The sequence below is a fragment of the Halichoerus grypus genome, chromosome 5 (assembly GCF_964656455.1).
Source record: "Halichoerus grypus chromosome 5, mHalGry1.hap1.1, whole genome shotgun sequence".
In the NCBI taxonomy this organism is placed as follows: domain Eukaryota; kingdom Metazoa; phylum Chordata; class Mammalia; order Carnivora; family Phocidae; genus Halichoerus; species Halichoerus grypus.
The window spans coordinates 127469709-127483348 of record NC_135716.1 but is presented as its reverse complement, the minus strand read 5'-3'; the positions used below and the strand labels follow the sequence as shown (position 1 = coordinate 127483348).

Sequence of the window (13640 nt, the reverse complement as noted above, 5' to 3'; positions counted from 1 at the left end):
AGATCTGGAATTCTAACAGTTTTAAAATTTGATTAATTTTATGTAAAATTTCTGGATCAAGCTCTTTAATATAATTTTACATAGTATTTCTCATATATTTGAAATCTCCCTTACTGTAGGTACTTTTAGCTTTCACAAAACAGTCACCCAGTGATAGTTTAGAAGAGAATATCTGAACTCAAGTGGCCTATCTGAAAGCATTTAGTAAGATTAACTATCTTCCCTATTGGAAGAATCTCTCCCATGTGGAAGTAAACTAGGTCAGCATAATCCAAGTAAAAATAAATGTGGAAATCCAGATAAACCCTTACACTCTTTCAAGAGATTAGCTACTTTTTATATCCTACCCAAGGCCTAGAACTGTAATCCTCAAACTCTTAAGTACCATCTAAGGAATTAAACAGAAAGCAGATTCCTAGGTCCCATATCATATCTACATTATCAGAGTCTCTGGGCTGAGGGCCAAGGAATATGTAATTGAGCATGCACCTGGGTAAGTCATGGACATCTTGAGAAAAACTAGTCTAAACTATAAGTAAAACAGTCTTCCAAATATAAAGACCCTCATATGAAATAAACAGATGTGAATGAATCTTTACAAACTTACCAAGCTCTATAGGTCCTGAAATGAAAAGCAATGTATAAAATGTATCCCATCATTTGGACTTCCTATTTAGAAAAGACTTAAGTCTTTCCTCAGGCTCTCCTTTGAGAAACCTATTTTTTCCATTTTGGCCTAATACAGGCACACTCTGGTTTATAACAGGGGTTTATGAAAGCCCATATCTCAGGCATAAATCAGGATGTTTCAAGACGCTTAATGAATGACCCACCCAGGTGCCCCTAGACTTTATTTTTTAGAGCTATTTAGATCAATATTTACAATAGCCAAGACATGTAAGCAGCCTAAGTGTCTACTGATGGAGGAATGAATAAAGAAATGAAAAACTGAAAGTACACAGAGATCCCATATACATCCACACTGTCAGTTCCCCCTATTAAAATCTTGCATTAGTGTTGTATATTTGTTTAATTAATGATCCAATCTTAATACATTATTATTAACTAATTATTATCAACTAATACATTATTACTAACTAAAGTTTAAGTGTTTTAGGTCATAGCTCATAGCAAAATCTCTAGACAAACAAAACACATCAACATGGAACAGCGGAGAGATCCCATTTCCTCACATAAAGCTGAAGCTAACTTTACATCTTCTGTCAAAGCACTGGTACGTGTGTGTGTGTGTGTGTGTATAGACAGTGACATACAGATAGATAAACTATTCTTTCAAGCATTCATTGTTCACACAGATTATTCCATCTCTAATAGTTTATTTTGGTATTTCTTTATTTCTTTGTAGAAGATATAATCTTCCTAGCATTTATTTTCACGGATTCTAAATAGTGTTACTAACTATAATTACTGTCTATAAACTTATCACAAGCAATGAAAGATTTTTATTTTAAACTCTTTTGTATTAATATGATTCATATGTCACTTGAACATGATGTCAATAATCTACCACTGGTATTATTCAAAAGTGGAATTTTTTTCTATTTCCTTCATTGATCTCGGACATAATAGATAATCTGATTATAATGAAAGGTTCTGCAATTATTTAAGCATTCTAACTTTAGCTATTAATTAATCAATCTTGTTACTCTGTGAAGTTCACAGACTGTTTTGTGAAGTTAACTGATACTGATACATAAGATAACATTGCCCCCTTCCTCAAAATGCTTAAATATGTTCCAAATAATTTTTTAATAATACCTAGTGAGTGAGTTAGTGTGATTAGTATCACTGCCTCACTTGAAAACTTTTTCTTGCAGATAAGACTTATAGTCTGAGGAAGAAGAGAATTATTATGTCACACAAATCCAAATTGGAGATAATCTTCATGATAGTACTTAAGTGAGTATCTTTTTATTCATTTTGGACAACTACTTCCTAGTTTTATTTAAAAAGATGCCAATTACAGACATATAAAAAATCTGCAATATTAAATACCAAAATGATTAGGGAACTAAAATTTCATGGCTTCAGAATTTTAAAAATATCTAGGTTGCCTAATTATTTTATGTTTAAATGTGAACTCCATGAAAACAATAAAATTAACTATGTGATGAAGTAAAATATAATTGTTGAAATATTAACTTTTTAATTCAATAATTAGAATTCTAAACAGTTAACAATAATGGATTCTTAGTTAATGAAATATTCTGAACTTTGCTATGCTGAACTCTGCTATTAAGGATGTTATATTTATTTCTCTCTTGGTGTAACCCTCTTCAGCAAATCATTGTCTAATTAACTCTTAGTCATTTACATTCCTGTACCATGTCTACATGGCCAATTTAGAAATTATATGTTTATATGTTATATAATTTAATTGTTGTCTTTCCAATTAAATTACATACACCCTGAGGTCAGGGCACTTGTTCTGTAGTTTTCATAATTTAGCATGAGACCTAGAACTGAATCATGTTTCAATAAATATGGCTACTTTTTACTTTCCTCAGAGAAACAGTAAATTTAGAGGAATAAAAAAATTAAGATTTCTATTCCTGAATAATCAACGGGTCAAAGAAGAAATCAAAGTGAAATTAAAAAAAAAAAAACTGGAAACAATTGAAAATAGAAACACAACAAACCAACACTTATAGAATGCAGCAAAAGCAATTATAACCAGAAATTTTATGGTGATCAATGCATCCATTTAAAAAAAATCTCAAGAAAGCTAACTTCTTACCTCTAGGAACTAGAGAAAAAACAACAAACTATACCCAAGTTAGCAGAAGGAAAGAAATAAAAAAGATCAGAGCAAAAATTAATGAAATAAAAGAAAACAAGAAAAGATCAACAAAACTAAGGGTTGGGTTTTGAAAGAATAAACAAATTGGCCACCTTTAGCTAGATTTAACAACAACCACCACCAAAAAAAACTTCAGAGGACCCAAATAAAGTTAGAAATAAAAGAGAAGACATTGTAACTGATATCAAATAAATACAAAGAATCATGAGAATACTATGAAAAATGATACACCAACAAATTGAACAACCTAGGAGAAACGGATAAATTCCTAGAAACATACAGTCTACTAAGACTTATTCATGAAGAAAAAGAACATCTGAACAGATGAATTACTAGTAAGGAGATTGAATCAATAATTAAAAACCTCCCAACAAAGAACAGGTCAGCCACAGAGAGCTTAATTGGCAATTCTATCAAACATTTAAAGAAGAATGAATGCCAGTCCTTCTCAAACTCTTCCAAAAAGTTGAACAGGAGAAAACACTTCCATATTATTTTACAAGGCCATCATTACCCTGATAGCAAAGCCAGATAAGGATACTAAAGAAAAGAAAAATACAAGCCAATATCCCTAATGAATATACATGCAAAAATTCTGAACAAAATCTAGCAAATCAAATTCAACCCCATTTAAAAAAAATCATATACCATGATCAAGTGGGATTTATCCCTGGGATGCAAGAATGGTTCAACAACACAAATCAATCGTGCAATATATCTTATTAATGGTACAAAAGACAAAAATCATAGGATCATCTCAATAGATGCAGAAAAAGCATTTGATAAATCAAATCCTTACATGATGAAAACTCTAAACAAAGAGGGTATAAAAGGATTACAATTCAACATAACAAAGGCCATATATGGTAAGTCAACAGCTAACATTATATTCAAAGGTGAAAGGTTGAAAGCTTTTCCTCTAGGATCAGGAAAAAAGCAAAGGTACCCACTCTCAACCATTCCTATTCAACATAAGACTAGAAATCCTAGCTAGAGTGATCAGCTAAGAAAAAGAAACAAAAGGAATCCAAATCAGAAAGGAAGAAGTAAATTTTCTGTTTGCAGATAACATGGTATTATATATAGAATATCCTCAAGACTCCATGAAAATTGTTAGAATGAACAAATTCAGTAAAGATGAGGGCACAAAATAAACATACAAAAGTCAGTTTCATTTTATATATACTAACAATGAGGTACCTGAAAAAGAAATAAAGGAACCAATCATCTTATAATAGCATCAAAAAGAATAAAGTACTTAGGAATAAATATAACCAAGGAGGTAAAAGATCTATATACTGAAATCTAGAAGACATTAATTAAAGACACAAATGGAAAGATCCTGTGTTCAGGAATAGTTAATACTCTTAAAATGTCCATTCTATCCTAAGCTATCTACAGATTCAATGCAATTCTTATTAAAATTCAAATGGCATTTTTCAAAGAAATAGGAAAAATAATCCTAAAATGCAATGGGACAATACCAACAACAACCCAAGAAACTCAACTAGGCAAAACAATCTTGAAAAAGAAAATGAAGCTGGACGGCTCACACTTCCTGACTTGAAAACATATTACAAATCCACAGTAATCAAAACAGTATGGTACTGGCATAAAAACAGACACACAGACCAATTTAAAAGAATAGAGAGCCCAGAAATAAACCTACCCATATACGGTCAACTAATATTTGACAAGGGAACAAAGAATACGCAGTGGGGAAAGGACAATATCTTCAATAAATGGTGTTGAGAAAATTGGATATTCACTGGAAAAATAATTAAATCTGACCTCTTACACCACTTATAAAAATATCTCAAAATTAACTCAAAAATTAAATCAAAAGACTTAAATATAAAACTGGGAATCATAAAACTCCTAGAAGAAAACATAGGGAAGAAGGTCCTTGACATTGGTCTTGGCAATGATTGTGGGATATGACACAAAGGCAACAAAAGCAAAAATCAGCAAGTAGGGCTACATCACACTAAGAAGCTTCTGCACAGAAAAGAAACAATAAACAGAATGAAGAGGCAAACTATGGAATGGGAGAAAATATTTGCAATTAATCTAATAAGGGGTAGATATTCAAATATAAAAGGAACTCATACAAATCAGTAGCAATAATCATCATCATTACCATCATCATCTTCTAATTTTAAAATAGGCAGAGGACTTGAACAGACTTTTTTTTTTTCCAAAAGAGATATATAAATGCCAACATATATATAAGAAGGTGATCAACATCACTAATCATCAGGGAAATGCAAACAAAACCATAATGAGATACTACCCCATACCTGGTAGAATTTCTTTATTCAAAAAGACAAGAAATAGCACTGGGGAAGATGTGGAGAAGAGGGAATAAATCCTTGCACACTGTTGGTAAGGATGTGAACTGATACAGCCCCTATGGAAAATAGTATGGAGGTTCCTCAAAAAATTAAAAATGGGACTACCATATGATCTAGCAATTCCACTTCTGGGTTTATATCCAAAGGAAATGAAATAATTATCTTGAAGAGATATCTGCACTTCCCATGTTCATTACAGCATGATTTACAACAGCCAAGGTATGGAAACAACCTAAGTGACCATTGACAGATGAAGAGTTAAAAAATGTAACAAATGTAATACTTATATATTTTACACAGTACATACATACATGCACAATGGAATAATGTTCAGCCATGAGAAAGAAGGAAATCCTGCCATTTTCTATAATATAGATGGATTTTAAAGGGTAAGTTAAATAAGTCAGAGAAAGACAAATACTGTATGATCTCACTTAATGTGAAATCTAAAAAAGTTGAACTCATTTAAACAGAGTAAACTGTTGGTTATCAGGAGTGGCCAAAATGGGGTACAGGAAATGGGGAGGTATCAGTTAAAGATTATGGACTTTCAGATATAAGATGAACAAGTTCTAGAGATATAACATACAACGTGGTAACTACAGTTAGCAATACTATATTGTATATTTTGTACTTGAAAGCTGTTGAGAGTAGTACATCCTAAATATTCTCATAACAAAATAAATAAATAAATAAATAGTAATTATATGAGGTGACAGATGTGTTAACTAAGCTTACTGTGATTATCATTTTGCAATATACATGTGTATCAATTTATCATACTGTACACATTAAACTTATACAATGTTATATGTCAATTATATCTCAATAAATCTGGAAAAAAAGACTTATAAGTACAAAGTATCTCTCATTTACATTGAGATCTATTCTTAATTCCTTGAAATCTTTCCCTTTGAATTCTCTACCACCAATATCCAAATTCCTACAAAAAAGAATGTATATTTTTCATTTATTTATGCTGAATAACAAAGCACCCCAAAATCTATTGGCTTAAAACAACTACCATTTATTTTCTCTCAGGATTCTGTAGGTTGACTTGATTCAACTAGGCAGTTCTTTTCCAAGTGATATTAACTCCAGATTCAGTCTTGTAGGGCTCATCTAAACAGACACCTCCAAGATGACTAATTTACATTTCTGATACACTGGCAAGAACACTGATGGTAGGTTCAGCTGGGATGCTAGGATGTATGGGTCTCTCTCACCATACCATCCCAGGTTCTCTCCACCTACACCAACCTTCACTATGTCATTCTCTCACATGTCTATTTGTGTGTTGCCGTAGTAGTATAGCAAGATTTTCTCCACGGTTGACTCAGAGCCAAAAAAGTATAAAAGCAGAACCTGTCAGGCCTTCTGAAGGGTAAGCCCAACTGGCACAGCTTTACCTCAACCACATTCTACTGGTTAAAGGAAGTTAGTTTGATTTTTGAACTTATTTTTGAGCTTATAAGGTAGTTAGAAAAAAAAGAAACAAATATAAGTTGTTCTGAGCTTGGTGACCTCAAGCAACTTATATACCCTCAGTTGTTATGTATCCAACTTATATGCTTCAGTTCCGTCACCTATAAAATGAGGATCGCAATAGTACTAAACAGATATAATTGCTATGAAGACTAAATGAGTTGGCATAAAGACTTTAGAATAGTGTCTAGCACATAACAAGCACTATAAATAAGTGTTACTAAAATAAATCTAGCTCAATTAACAACTCAAGATAGAATGTAGTCTTCAAAAAATAAATTAAGGCACTTTTGGTTTCTGGTCCAGCATATAAGTTTAGAAGTTGTCACACCATTCTAATAAATAAAAAGATGAACAAAATGAAAAATCAGCAACTCTTCTTAGATTCATCAGAAAAGTGAGGGTACAAGGAAAACCACTGAATCAAAAATCAGAGGGATAGCAGGTGGATACAAAGATCCATAAGTTACTGGAGCAGAAACTCACCAGCAGAAACCAGTGCCAGGGTAGGAAACTATGACAAGTAACTAGAGGTAAGTATTGACAACTCAGATTTAGAAACTCCAGTCCTCATCCTTTTGTGAGATAAACATCCAGGAGCCCTACCAGGTCCTCAGAGTGAATACTGGAGAAAAATCTGCTCAGGCATCTGACAGAGAGAAAAGGAATAATTCTGAAATACAACAGACCACCCTGTTCTTCTTAACAAGGCCTGCCCTCAAGAGAATATATTTAACACACAATAAACAACTGAGGTTTTACCAGAGCCTAACTGACAGGGAAGTAGGGAAATATCCAACTATATCTCTATCAAGCCTTCCATTTGGGAGAAAGGAAGTACACAATTCCAGCCCACTCAGGCCATCTTGTCCCACCTAAGGTGTAGGAAGGCCAAGAAATACTTGTGAAATTCACAGCCTAGGAAGCACAGCCTCACAGGAACTGAGACCTATCCATACCTACCACCACACCACACACTATTTTTCTGGAGTTCTTTTTACCATTACATGATGTCTGGCTTTCAATAAAAAAAAATTACAAGGCATACTAAAAGACAGCATACAGCAAGCATAAGACCAGATTCAGATACTACAGGGATGTTGTGTTTGGTATATTCTTCTAAAAAAGGAGAGGAGAAAACATTTCCAAACTCATATTATGTGGTAAGCATTATCCTGATACCAAAATTAGAAAAGGACACTACAGGGTGCCTGGTTGGCTCAGTTGGTTAAGCGACTGCCTTCCGCTCAGGTCATGATCCTGGAGTCCCTGGATCGAGTCCCGCATCGGGCTCCCTGCTCAGCAGGGAGTCTGCTTCTCCCTCTGACCCTCCCCCCTCTCATGTGCTCTCTCTCTCTCTCAAATAAATAAATAAAATCTTTAAAAAAAAAAAAAGGACACTACAAAAAAACAGTCATAGACCAGTATCCCTGATGAACACAGATGCAAAAATCCTCTAAAGATATAAGCAAATCAAGTTCAACAATGCATTAAAAAGATCATACACCATAATGAAGTGGGATTTATGCCTGAGAATAAAGGATAGATCAAAATCCACAATTCAATACACCACATTAACAAAATGAACGATAAAAATCGTATGATCATCTTGACAGCTACAGCAAAAGCACCTGACAAAATTCAACATTCATTTATGATAAACTGAGTATTTCAACAAAGGGTACAGACGGAAAATAACAACATAATAAAGGCCACATATGACAAACCCACAGATAACATCATACACAACAGTAAAAGCTAAAGCTTTTCCTCTAAGATCAGGAATAAGACAAGGATGCCCACTCTCAACATAGTATCAGAAGTCCAGAGAGCAATTAGGCAAGAAAAAGAAATAAAAAGCATGTGAATTGGAAAGAAGAAGTAAACCTGTCACTATTTGCAGATAACATATTATATACAGAAAACCCTAGAGACCCCACACACACACACAAAAAAAAAACTCTCTGAATAAAGGAATTCAGTATAGTTGCCGGAAACAAAACCAACAAAAATCTATTGTGTTCCTCTACACTAATAATCAACTATCAGAAAGAGAATTTAATAAAACAGCCTTATTTACAATTGTGTCAAAAAGAATAAAATACCTAGGAATAATTTAGCAATGGAAGGAAAAGACCCATACACTGAAATTAATTAATTAATTAATTAAATTGAAGAAGAGACAAATAAATGGAAAGCTATTCCATGCTCATGAAATGGAAGAATTAACATTGTTAAATTCCCATACTACCCAAAACAATCTACATATGCAGTGCAATTCCTAGCTAATTTTCAATGGCATTTTTTACAGAAATATAAGAAACAATCCTAAATTTGTATAAAACCACAAAAACCCTAAATAGCCAAAGCAATCTTGAGAAAGAGCAAAGCTGGAGGCATTATGCTCCTTAATTTAAAACTGCATTACAAAGCTATAGTAATCAAACAGTATGGTATTGGCATAAAAAAATGTAGTTAAATGCAACAGAACAGAGAGACCAGAAATAAACCCACACATAGATGGTCAATTGATTTATAACATAAGAGCCAAGAATATACAACAGGGAAAGGAAAGTTTCCTCAATAAATTGTGTTGGGAAAACTGGACAGCAACATGCAAAAGAATAAAACTGGACCACTATCTTATACTATACACAAAAATTAACTCAAAATAGATTAAAAACTTGAACTTAAAACCTAAAACTCCTAAAAGAAAACATAGAGGATACACTCTTTACAAGAGCCTTGGTGGTGATTTTTGGTTTTGACACAAAAAGCAAAGGACGCAAAAGCAAAAATACATCAGGTAAAAATACATCAAACTAAAGAAAATACAAGCTACTGAATGGAAGAAAATATTTGCAAATCATATATGTAATAAGGGGATAATATCCAAAATATATAAAGAACTCATAAACTCAATACCAAAATAAAATCCAATTAAAAAACGGGCAGTGAATCTGAATAGACATTTCCTAAAGAAGACATCCAGATGGCCAATATGGTACATGAAGAGATGCTCACTATCAATAATCATCAAAGAAATACAAATCAAACACACAATGAATCAGAATAGGCTGAATCCAGGAATTTCTGAAATGAGTTTCTTCTTATGAATTAGCCAGTGTAGACAGCCACGACATTTCACAATAAATTTCAATAAACTGTTTCAAAAAAAAAAAAAAAATACAATGAGATATCACTTCACACCTGCTAGAATGGCCATTGTCCAAAGGACAGGAAATAACAAATGCTTGCAAGGATGTGGAGGAAAGGGAACCCTTATGCACTGTTAATGGGAATGTAAATTGGTACAATCACTGTGGAAAACAGTATGGAGGTTCCTCAGAAAAATAAAAATAAAACTACCATATGATGCAACAATCTACTTCTCAATATTTATCTGAAGACAAGGAAAACACTGACTCAAAAAAATATATGTACCCCTCATATTCATTCTAGCATCATTTACAATAGCTAAGACATGTAAGTATTCTAAGTATCCACTGACAGATAAATGGATAAAGAAAATGTGGTATATACATAAAATGGAACATTATTCAGCCATAAGAAAGAATGAAATCCTGCTATTTGCAACAACATAGATGGACCCTGAGGGCATTACACCAAGTGAAATAAATCAGACAAAGAAAGACAAATGCTGAATGATCTCACTCATATGTGGAATTCGAAGACAAAAACAAAACAAAAAAAAATCAAGCTCATAGATACAAACAGATTGGTGGTACAGAGAGGCAGGGGTAGGGGTTGGCAAAAGAGGACAAGGGGTCAAACAGTACCAATTTTCAGTTATAAAATAAATAGGTCATGAGGAGGTAATGCACAGCCTGATGCCTTTGGTTAATAATATTGTATTGCATATTTGAGAATTGCTAGAGAGTACATCTTAAAAGTTCTCATCACATGAAAAATAATTTTTGTAACTACACATGGTGAGGGATGTTAACTAGACTTACTGTGCTGATCATTTCACAATATATACAAATACTAATCATTATGTTGTATATCTGGAGCAAATATGATATTATGTCAATTATACCCCAATTAAAAAGTATAATAAAAATGATGGATATGAAAAAAAGTGTATATAGATATCATTTAATACCAAAAAATCCTTAATATCTTAAAGTGTAATTAACTATTTAATATAGTCAATAGAATACTATGAAAGCATTAAAACTGATATTGTAGAATAGTTAACAACATGAAAAGCTGTTGATAAATAACTAAGTCATTGTTTTTGTTTAGAAATATTTTTCACTAAAAAAAAGAAATATTTTCACTGAATTGTACAGTTTAAAGGGGTGAGTTTTATGGTACGTGAATTAATTTTCAATTAAAAATATTCATTCTTCTGTGGCACACATTAAAGAAGGTAAAAAAAAAAAAGTTAAGTAATGGAGAAAGATATACCGTGCTAACACTAATCAAAAGAAAGCTAGAGAAGCTTTAATAGTTCAGACAGAGCAGATTTCAAAGCAAGGAAAATTATCAGGCATAAAGTGGGGTATTACAAAATGATAAAGAGACAATTCTATAAGAAGACATAACAATCCTTATTGTGCATGTGTCTAAAAACAGCATTAACACCTGAGGCAAAACTGAAAGAAATGAAAAGGAGACACAGATGAATCCACTATTGGATTTAGAAACTTCAACATCCCTCTATCAGAAATAGATAGATCCAGCAGGCAGAAAATCAGTAAGGACACAGTTGAAGTCCACAATACCATTCATCAACTGGATAATTGACACTACTACTTCATCCAACAATAGAAGATTATACATTCTTCTCAAATTTACATGGAATATTTGCCAAGATAGAACATAATCTCGGCCATAAAACATACCTTAACAAATTTAAAAGAACAGAAAGCATACAATGTCTGTCTCAGAACACAGTGGAATTAAACTAGATATCAATAAAAGAAAGATAGCTGGAAAATATCAAAATACAGGGAGATTAAACAATGTATTTCTAAATAACATATAGCTCAAAGATAAATTTAAAAATATTTTAAACTAAATGAAAATGCACCTTATCAAAATTTGTGGGTTGCAGTGAAAGCAGTGCTTAGAGAGTAATCTACAGCATTAAATTCACATATTAGAAAAGAAGATATAAAATCAATAATTTAAGTTTCCATCTTGGGAAACTAAATCAAGAAGAGCAAATCAAATCCAAAGTAGGCAGAAGAAAAATAAATCAGTAATAAATATATTTTCAGTAAGTACATTTATAAAAAATTATTATAATCCTTGATTATATTCTCAAATATTTGGGGATGGGAGAATTTTGTCATTATCCCATCCCATAACTCTCTATAAATATCTAGAAATTCTATAAATGTTAACTTTAACCAGATCATATGAAGGGTCTTTTACAATGAAAAACAACCAACTCTTTACTTGCTTTTCAGGTCTTAAGTGAGAGGGGAAAAAAGTGTCTCCAAAAACTCTGTGGTTCCTACAAAATATATTTCTTCCTTATCTGCTAGGTCATTCAGAGTTAATGAAATGCTTAAATACTGAATCTCATCCCAGGTGCCTGCAAACATATTTTTGGTTACTATTAACTGATCTCTGGTTGTTGGTTTTTTTTAAAGATTTATTTATTTGACAGAGAGAGACACAGAAAGAGAGGGAACACAAGCAGGGGGAGTGGGAGAGGGAGAAGCAGGCTCCCCACGGAGCAGGGAGCCCTATGCTGGGCTTGATCCCAGGACCCCAGGATCATGACCTGAGCCGAAGGCAGACACTTAAGGACTGAGCCACCCAGGTGCCCCAATCTGTGTTATAGAGTTTAATTTTTAAGCCATTCTCAACTGATTTTTTTTTACCTGGTGATATGAATTTTAAAATAATCTTAAAATCAGTCTTTCTCATATTAAAGTAGGATCATTTATATTTGTGTTCTCTATTGCATCAATATTCATCTCCATTGATAGTATTTATTTGCCAACATATAAACAACCTTAATATTAAAAAACATTCTAGGGTAGAACACTATTATATGAGATCAAGTTATTGCTATCCAAAGGAAAGATTAATATATAGTAAGTTATAAGATTAAATGTACTACACTATATTTCCATTTTTTTAAGAACTAGCATTCTACATTCAGAATATAAGGTATTTTTCAGTTATTCAAACTATTCAATTAAATAGTCTGTCACATAGCCCCGTTTGAAGATTCTCATGCAACATTTAATTTTATTTCTTATTCTTTATTGCACACCAGTATAACTAGAATAACACAAATCATCAGGCCCCATTAGTCTACCTCTTGAATCTTATCTCTGCAGCTATGGGGCCAGATGATTACACCACCAAGGGAAGCTGAAAACCACTACAATTGGTTTTCAGTATACATACTTAAAAGCCTGTGTACCAAGTACTGCCAATTTTAAATATGACAATTAAAGAGGAATCCAGGCACTTTTGTTCCTTTTAGGTTTTTGATAATTTTACAATTACTTTGTAAAATACACATATAAATGTGTGTATCATCAAGTTCAAATAATAATATAATGTTCAAAAGGCAAATTTAAGTATAGCAACACATTACATAAAGCATCAGGACTCCAACTGCAATTTCAAAAAAGTCCTGTAGTTCAAAAGAAATCAGTATCATTGTCAGTAAACCTAGTTTGTATCGACTAAAGTACTGATTTTAAAATTATAATTTATTTTTAATCACTCTATAAAAACCATGTCTTTATAAAAACTATAATGTACATCAACTATAAGTCTCATCTTTATTCTCAACGTTTTTCATTTAAAAAAATCGGTGGCAAACACATGAAGGGTAACTAAATGAGGTTATAATTAATGAATACCTAAATTAAATATTGAAAAGTAAATGTTCTGTATGTTTAATTCCTTTTCAAATGGATATTTAACAAATATTTTTAAGATATTTTCAAAAAAATGTTTTGCTAACTGTGTCATTGACCTCT

General features: G+C 32.4%; 1 protein-coding gene across 1 annotated transcript in view; it reads right to left on the bottom strand.

Moving 5' to 3' along the window:
* The window catches only part of LRRIQ3 (leucine rich repeats and IQ motif containing 3), a 193398-nt gene that overhangs the window by 169565 nt on the left and 10193 nt on the right, over positions 1–13640 (bottom strand). The window lies entirely within an intron of this gene.